This window comes from Miscanthus floridulus, chromosome 14 (assembly GCF_019320115.1).
Source record: "Miscanthus floridulus cultivar M001 chromosome 14, ASM1932011v1, whole genome shotgun sequence".
NCBI lineage: Eukaryota > Viridiplantae > Streptophyta > Magnoliopsida > Poales > Poaceae > Miscanthus > Miscanthus floridulus.
In genome coordinates this window covers 68,595,811-68,604,684 of record NC_089593.1, presented here as the reverse complement: position 1 = coordinate 68,604,684, position 8,874 = coordinate 68,595,811, and the positions used below count along the sequence as shown (strand labels likewise).

Below are 8,874 nucleotides of genomic sequence, written 5' to 3'. Positions count from 1 at the left end.
TCTTGGACAATGCATTTAAGGCAGCTAAGGGAGCGAGAGACACGTTCTGTCCCTGCAGCCAATGTGAAAACAAGAAAAGAAAAACAAGGGAAGTCATGGTGCAACATCTTTGCAAGTATGGATTTATGCCAAACTATACCCGGTGGGTGTCCCATGGTGAAGCCTATCGTCCTAGAGAGGAGGCCGTGAGACGACGCTTGGAGGCATTTGATGGTGATGGCGGTGTACCAGGATGGTTAGGTGACTATGAGGATGCGACGTTTACTGAAAGGCCTACGGAGGACGAGCAGGAGGATGAGGAGGAGGAGCCAGAGCCAAGCGCTAAGGCGTTCTTGGCCATGTTGGATTCGGCACAGAAGGTCCTACATGAGAAGACAACGGTTTCTCAACTAGATGCCATTGGCCGCCTACTGGGGTTGAAGTCCCAGCACAACATGACTCGAGCCTGCTTCGATGCTATGATGGCAATTATTAGGGGGCTGCTTCCGGAGGGTCATCATCTGCCGAGCAGCTTGTACGAGTCAACGAGACTCCTTCGGGCACTGAAGATGCCGTATGAGCAGATACATTGTTGTCCGAAGGGGTGCGTCCTATTTAGGGAAGAACACAAGGATGCAAAGTACTGTCCAAAGTGTAAATCCTCTAGGTATATGGAGGTAGACAAAGGTGATGGAAAGAAGGAGCAGAATGAGGACATCCCCATGAAAGTCCTAAGACACCTTTCGATCATACCAAGGCTCCAACGGCTATTCATGTCCGAGGAGTCCGTGAAACAGATGACATGGCACAAGAATGGCGTTCGATACAATCCTGACAAGATGGTACATCCAGCAGATGGTGAAGCATGGAAAAGCTTTAATGGCAACCATTATGGCAAAGATGAAGAGGCTCGTAATGTACGTGTTGCGCTGGCAACGGATGGGTTCAATCCTTATGGAATGATGTCGGGCCCATACACTTGTTGGCCCGTGTTCGCTATTCCCTCAATCTCCCCCCCCCCCCCCCCGCCGGGGCCCTACTTTAACGGCAAAACATATTCTTGACGTTGATAATTCCTAGACACCCGGGAAACAAAATGGGTGTGTACATGCAGCCTATTTATGATGAATTAATCAAGGCTTGGAATGAAGGCGTATGGACTTACGACCGAGCTACAAAGAAGAACTTCAGAATGTATGTTTGGTACTAGTACTCCATGCATGACTTCCTGGCGTATAGGATATTCGCCGGCTGGTGTGTCCACGGGAAGTTTCCATGCTCGGTATGCAAGGTAGCTCTACAGTTCATTTGGTTGAAGAAGGGTGGGAAGTTCTCATCGTTCGACAAGCATCGACAGTTCCTCCCTCTTGACCATGCATTCAGAGGAGACACCAAGAACTTCACGAAAGGTGTCACGGTGACCGACCCTGCACCTCAGAAGATGACTAGTGCCTAGGTTCATGCTCAGATAGATGCTCTCGTGCTCCCGGCGTAGAAAGATAATCCAAAGAAGGGTAAAAGAAAGAAAGTTAATCCAAAGAAAGATAATCGAAACAAAGATCGCTTTGTGGGCTGTGGTGTGGAACAAATGTTGACTCATAAGTCAGGATTGGAGAGGCTTCCCTATTTTGATGACCTTCTCCTTCCACATAACATAGATGTAATGCACACTGAGAAGAATATCGCCGAAGCACTTTGGGCAACACTCATGGACATTTTTGACAAGACAAAGGACAACCCTAAGGCCAGAGTAGACATGGCAACACTATGCGATAGACCAAAGCTGCAGATGCTGCCTCCAAGAGACGACAAACCATGGAAAAGGCCTAAGGCCGATTATGTCTTGGAAAAGAAGCACAGGACAGAAGTGATACAATGGATGCAGACGTTAAGTTTCCCTGATGGGTTTGCAGCGAATCTGAGGAGGGGAGCGAACCCAGATACTAGCCGAGTCTTAGGGATGAAGAGTCATGACTTCCACATATGGATTGAGCGGCTTCTTCCATCGATGGTTCGAGGCTACGTCCCTGAGCATGTCTGGAAGGTGCTGGCAGAGCTGAGCTTTTTCTTCCGCCAGCTTTGTGCCAAGGAGATATCTCTGAAAGTGGTTGAGGAGTTGGAAAAAACAGCACCCGAGTTGCTCTGTAAGTTGGAGAAGATCTTTCCACCTGGCTTTTTCTTGTCGATGCAACATTTGATTTTGAACCTCCCAAACGAGGTACAAATGGGGGGGCCCATGCAGAACCGTTTGTGCTATCCAATCGAGAGATGTCTAAAGACTGTTCGCCAGAAATGTGGAAACAAAGGCAGGATTGAGGCTTCCATAGCAGAGGCATTCATTCGTGAGGTGTCAAACTTCACAACATTGTACTATAGTGAGAAGCTTCCTAGCATGCATAACCCACCCCCTCGTTACAACGAGGACGAAAATGAATCGACCCTCAGCCTATTCAAAGGGCAACGCGGGAGATCAAGTGGAGCGGCCAAAAAGAGGGTGACCAATGAAGAGTGGTGCAAGATCATGCTCTACATGTTGACTAACCTTGACAAAGTCAACAAGTATCAAGGGTAAGTTCTCAACGAACTTGTTACATACTCCGTAAATTTTCTGCATCCAACAACCTTGTTGTTTGTCGGTGCATGGAATTTTTTTATCAATACTGCCATCTTTCAAGGCCACCTTCTGACCATGAATGAGAGACCCTTCTTCAACATGGTTCGCCTGATTTCATTACATGGTTCCAAAGAAAGGTACCTTCTGACCAACTTAGGTCGTTTCAATTTTGGCGTTCCTAGTTGCCTAATTTCATTTCTCTCCTGCTTGAGCTTGCAGTGCCAAAGTGATTTGTCTATAAGTGTTGAATTACGACAAGTGGCCAGAGGCTTTGACTATAAGGTCTCATCATTTAACGCTTATGATGTGAATGAATATCGCTTTCACATAACAAGCTACGAGAAGAGTCGGCCCAATCGAAGGACCACCAATACCGGAGTATTTACGCCCGGAGTAGTTACGCTCGGCGAGGAGCAGGAGGACTATTATGGCACAGTTGAAGAAATATACGAGCTCGAATTCCATGGTGAAAAAGCACCTAAGCCAGTAATATTCAAATGCCAGTGGTTTGATCCTGCAGTATCGAAAAAGTCCCCTAAATTTGGGATAGTCGAAACTAGACAGGATTGCTTCTATCCAGGAGATGATGTCTATATTGTGGCTCAACAAGCCAGGCAAGTTTATTATTGTCCATATGCTTGCAAAACAGACCCACGTCTTCAGGGTTGGTATATTATGCACAAGGTATCACCACATGGTAAATGTCCTCCCCCAAACGATGATGATTACAACTTGAACCCACCCACGCATGACGAGGAGTTCTATCAACAAGACGATGGGCTACCAGGGATGCTTGAGATAGACTTAACCAGAGAGATTAAAATGGAAGTAGACGAGGAATGGGTTGTTGATGAGGAAGCTGCAGATGAGGTGCATGATCCGAGAGACTTGAAAATGCTTGACGGACTTGTACTTGACAATGATAGCGATGAGGATGAGGCTGTTGACGATTTGGAGGCTCTTGATAGTGATGACGATACCTATCGTCCAGATAATCCCGATCATGAAGAATATTAGAAATACATGTAATACTATGTTATTTTGTAATTACATTTTCTTTATTTTGCATCCCTTGCTAAGTACTTCTCGTTTATCTGTACTAATACTGGTTTATTCTTTTTAATTGCAGGTGATGGGGCTCACTAGGAGGTGTCAGTCGACTTACTTGAGACTGAGGGACACGCCACCGGCTGAGGACATGGAGGCGGAGACGTCAGAGAGGCAGAGGAGGTTTAGGGGTAGGCCCAGGCGGGAGCCGTCGACTGACCACGACCTTGGCTCCTCGCGCACTTCTAGGGACGACGACGTCCCTCTGCCCACGGTGGGCGAGGATGCGGGTCCGCAGATGTACGATGACGCTGTTCCGCACGTGTCTGAGGAGGGGGTTCCGCACACGTCCGAGTAGGGGGGAGGGGGTTCGACTTCCTCTTCAGCCTCGAAACCCTACTTGCGAGGTCCCAGCCAGCTCCCAAAGCGACCGATTGCACCCGAACGCCGCCCACTGATTGCACCCGAGGGATTAAGTAAGTAACTTCATATGTTCTTCATTTGATATGTTGAAAAATCATAATAAGAGCTAATGTCAATGGGATCACTTGTGCAGGAACTGAATGCTTGTGGAAGAGGGGGTCCCGGCTCGCAATGTCAATGGGATCCTGGGACTTCTGTGCAGGGAACACTTCCCTAGCCTGGTGTGGACGTCAGAGGATGAGGACCCAGAGGTACCCTCATTCGACCACTACGCCCTCGTCGCCACCGATGCTCCGCACAGAAACTTGGCGGATCGGGTGATTTCGGAGTTGTGGGTAAGCCTCAATTCATTGCATTCATTGGACATTCTTTAAATAAAATAATGGACACCTCATGTCTTTATGCAGGACTTCTTCAGATGCCAGCCAGGCCAGGAGGCAAGGGCGTATCAGGTGGCTTGCGCTTCCTGTAAAAGGCATGTCTCGGACTTGTATTACGAGGCCCGCCTCCAGGCGCACGTTGACTACAACGCCACCTACCGTAAGAGAAGAATCAACAAAACAAGGCGAGGAGACAGACAGAGATTCTGACAAGGGAGACGTACCTACAGGTAAATAGAAAACATCTCCTGTTGATTTATTTTGAGATTAACTATGCCTAATTTGATCTTCTGATGGCTTGTAGGCGATTCCAAGCTGGTGCGCCACACACCCCGATTGCTGGGCTGCTATAGTGGACAAATGGCTGGACGCGGACTGGCAGAAGGAGCACCAGGAGAAAAGCAACCAGCGAGCGCTAATGCCAGGTGCCCCTCACCATCAGGGCAGCGCCAGCCTCAACAAGTATGCAAAGACATATGTAAGTCTGCACCATTTGTCTAATCTAGCCGCGCTCAATTCTGCATAATTTCTAACAACATGTTGTTGTCTTTCTCGCAGTCGGCGGCGCGCGGTGGCCAGCCAATTGGCCAACTCACGGCGTATGCTTTGGCCCACATGGGCCCGGCAAGGTCCAACATCAAGTACAACCCGGATGTGGGCCCAGAGGGGTACACCAACTCCAGCGTCCACACCCGCCTCACTTCTTACACGGATGTGGCAAGGTCAGTCCACGGGCCGGCCTACGATCCGAGGACCGAGGAGCGCCTTGATCCTGAGATCGTGATGCGGGTGGGGAAGGCAAGAAGCATGGGCGGTTCTGGCTTGGCGACGGCGTCCTCAACACGAGCTCTACTCCTCCTCTGAACCGCCTCCGAGCAGCGAGCACGAGCTCTAGCGTGTCCATAAGCCAACGGCCGACAACGGTGGCGGCACTCCAGGTAAGTATTCCAGTTTCATTCGTCGTTCTTTGACTTTTACGTTCCTTAGCTCTGCAATATTGAAACATTGGGGTCAAATATTGTAGGCCAAGCTGCAGCAACTTTGGGCCCAGCAGGAGGTCCAAGAAGCTGAGCAGGCGGCTGAGCGGGCCAAGCGGGAGGCCGAGCGTCAGAGGCTACAAGCTGTTGAGGCCCAGCAAGAAGGTTTGCTCAGGTTCGTGCAACAACTTGGGGAGCAACAAGGTTGGCAGATCCCACTACACCTGCTTGCACCATAGCCACCACCACAGTCTACTTGGTGAGTATGTTTTACTTTCTGTGCTCATACTTAGTGTCAAACCTAAAGATGGTCTTCGTGCCGGATTTGTTGATGTGTGGGCCTTCGTGCCGGGTTAGTTGATGTGTCGGCCTTCGTGCCAGAAATGTGGTTCTCGGCCTTCGTGCCGACGTTTTTCTTGCAGGTTTTGGAAACGTCCCGGGCAGGGGAGGTGCTGCCAAAATTTTCAACTTTTCTTTAAACTCCTTACATTTTTATCTTGTCACTCACGTGCAATATCTTCTTTTTTGTGCAGCGGACATCGGGGGCGGCGTCGAACCAGGTCGGAGGGTCGCCGGCATCGCAAGTCGGGCCATCCGCACCCGGATCGTCGCCGGGATCGCACGCTGGGGCGTAGTCACCGTGAGCCGCTTGCGGAGTAGTTTCTATGTATCGAACTTGTGAACTTGTGGACTATGAACTTGTGGTTTGTAATAAATTGTGGATTTCCGACAAATTTGGTCGTTTGTAATATATAAATGTGGTTTGTAATTTATTGCTGTTGAATTGTGGTTTCTATTATATATATATATATATATATATATATATATATATATATATATATATATATATATATATGCATTGTTGTTTAAATGGAAAAGCAAAAAACAAAAAAAAGAAATTTAGAGGTGGCTTTGCCGAGTGCAATGACCATTGCACTCGGCAAAGAAAATTTAAAAAAAAATAAAAAACACGCTTTCCGAGTGCAATGGTAATTGCACTCGGCAAAGAAAATTAAAAATAAAAAATAAAAACACCCTTTGGCGAGTGCTGGTGCTGTGGCACTCGGCAAAGAGGTTAAAAAAAACAGATTTCTTTGCCGAGTGTCGGAGCTGTAGCACTCGGCAAAGAGTTTTTTTTAAAAAAAATTAGACGCCGTCGGCCGGCCGACGGCGTCAAATCTTTGCCGAGTGCCCGAAATTTGGCACTCGGCAAAGCAGCCTTTACCAGAAGGGGATTCGACGGAGGCTCTTTGCCGAGTGTTGCACTCGGCAAAGGCTTTGCCGAGTGCAAAGCTGCCTTTGCCGAGTGCAACAGGCACTTGGCAAAGAGCCCGCCTCCAGTAGTGTATGGTTGCTGTTTAGCATGTGCATGCGTTTGTTTAGTGTGCAATCACTGTCTGTGGATGTGGAGGTTTCCCCATTACACCTAATGGACTTCCTCTTTGGCTGAATTGATGAAGTATGTGAACAGCGGTGTGCATTGCTACACGATTGTGATTGACACATAGGCGTTGTTTAGATTGGGGTTAGGAATCAGTATTTGGCACTGTAGCACTTCGTTTGTATTTGACAATTATTGTCCAATCATGGTCTAACTAGGCTCAAAAGATTCGTCTCGTAATTTACAATCAAACTGTGTAATTAGTTATTTTTTTATCTACATTTAATACTCCATGCATATGTCCAAAGATTTGATGTGATGGAGAGACAGTGAAAAAACTTGCAATCTAAACAAGGCCACAGAGCAAAGGCCTGCGCACGAGAGAAATACAGATACAACGCGTGAGAAGGATATGAAAGAGGATACGGTAGATGAAGATGAAAAAAACAACTACATATAAGAAGAATATGAGTTGTCTTGTGGGGATACCAACAGGGCGGGAGTCCACACTGATGGACGGGTGCAGTGCTTAAATGCCTTTGAAATTCTACAGAACTTATTTGCCTTTGAAAGTCTGATACAGCAACGAACAGAGGGCCGGCAGCCTGTGCAAAAACAAAAGGTAATAAAATAACTCCGATGTTTTGAATTCAAAAACTGAATGACTGAATACAGGGACTGATAACATCAATTATATGCTCTTCTTTCAATTTTTTTTTACCCAGATATGAAAAAACAAGATAGCCCTGAAAAAATCAGAAAAAAGGATCGGACGCCGTACCTCGAGGAGGATCTTAAATATCCGAGTCATCAAGGTGGAAGCCTCCCACAGACCTAGCATGCCGGCTTGATTTGAGCTTTGGCCGTTAGACAATTTGGATGTAGCCCAATGATAACAGATCCCCGCAGACGGTCGTAATAACTTCAAAATGATACAAAGGAATATGGTTTGCGTGTTAATATACGATTAAAATTTAAATTGTTATATAAATGATGACATTACTGTATCAAATAAACGAGCATCCAATACGACCCCACGTTGGGAATGTGTGAGTGACCCGTAGTGTTGGAGCAAGACGCGGAGAAATTATTGTCAGCGGCTATCATAACACTTAACCGATCATATGTGATGCATCGCACTCGTGGGAAGCTGTTATGCTCCATTGAAAGTGCGCCCAAGTTAATGCTATCCAGGTATAGAACCTGTATGAAAAATGAGATTTGGTTCTTTTGTGAGCACAACTATATCGAGCGGTGAAATGTAGAGGCAAAGGGGCAGATAACGGGAGAAAGGAATGCTTAGTCGGGCTACCTGTAAAAACAAAGAGCAGCCAAATATGTAGGGCATTTTGACATTGCTTGCTAGATCTGCCTTCAGCTTTGAAACAGCTTCGAGCAGTCGTCGCATGACGTATTCAGCCCAATCATAGGAATTGATCTGCCCGGGTTGCACGATGACATGCATATAGTCATCAGAGACACGGTCATGTTTGCCGCAGGGGCAAGTAAGGTTGACATTACAAAAACAACAAAGGCTGCCTTGAACTCATCATATCCTGTTCAGATAAGCTCATTGGGCCATCATGATCCCTGGCGACAATGGATTGTGCAGCCTTTATACTACACAATTGCTTGACGTTAATATGAGCTGCTGCTAATTGAGGTGTTACATTGCCTGGATAATGCTTTGCTGTTTTGGGTAATATGCTCCAGCCAGTTGAAGGTATTCCAAAGACCATGGCGATATCAACCTTAGTAAAATGGATGCGTGTTCCATCCACAATATGTAGTGATTGTGACAATTCATCCACTCCAGACATGAGCCATGCAGAAAAGCGAAGATTGATCTGCTTAATAGATGGGAAATTGAGCAATCCATGGAATCCGACTGCCCTAACCAAGTCTTTCTTTTCAGGACCGAAAGTTGATACAATTTCATGAATTAGCCTGACTGAGCATCGCGATGCTACCGAGCTGGTGTCTATAGTGGATGATATATCTAGAGTGTTGTCAGCATAAATACCAAGGGGGGATTCAGCATATTTAATGCAGTCCTGCAGTTGATATAAATAA

At 46.8% G+C, this 8,874-nt stretch overlaps 1 pseudogene; it reads right to left on the bottom strand.

Moving 5' to 3' along the window:
- Window positions 1-6,799: 6,799 nt before the first annotated feature.
- On the bottom strand, window positions 6,800-8,636 carry LOC136503650 (uncharacterized; annotated as a pseudogene).
- Between the last annotated feature and the right edge of the window lie 238 nt (window positions 8,637-8,874).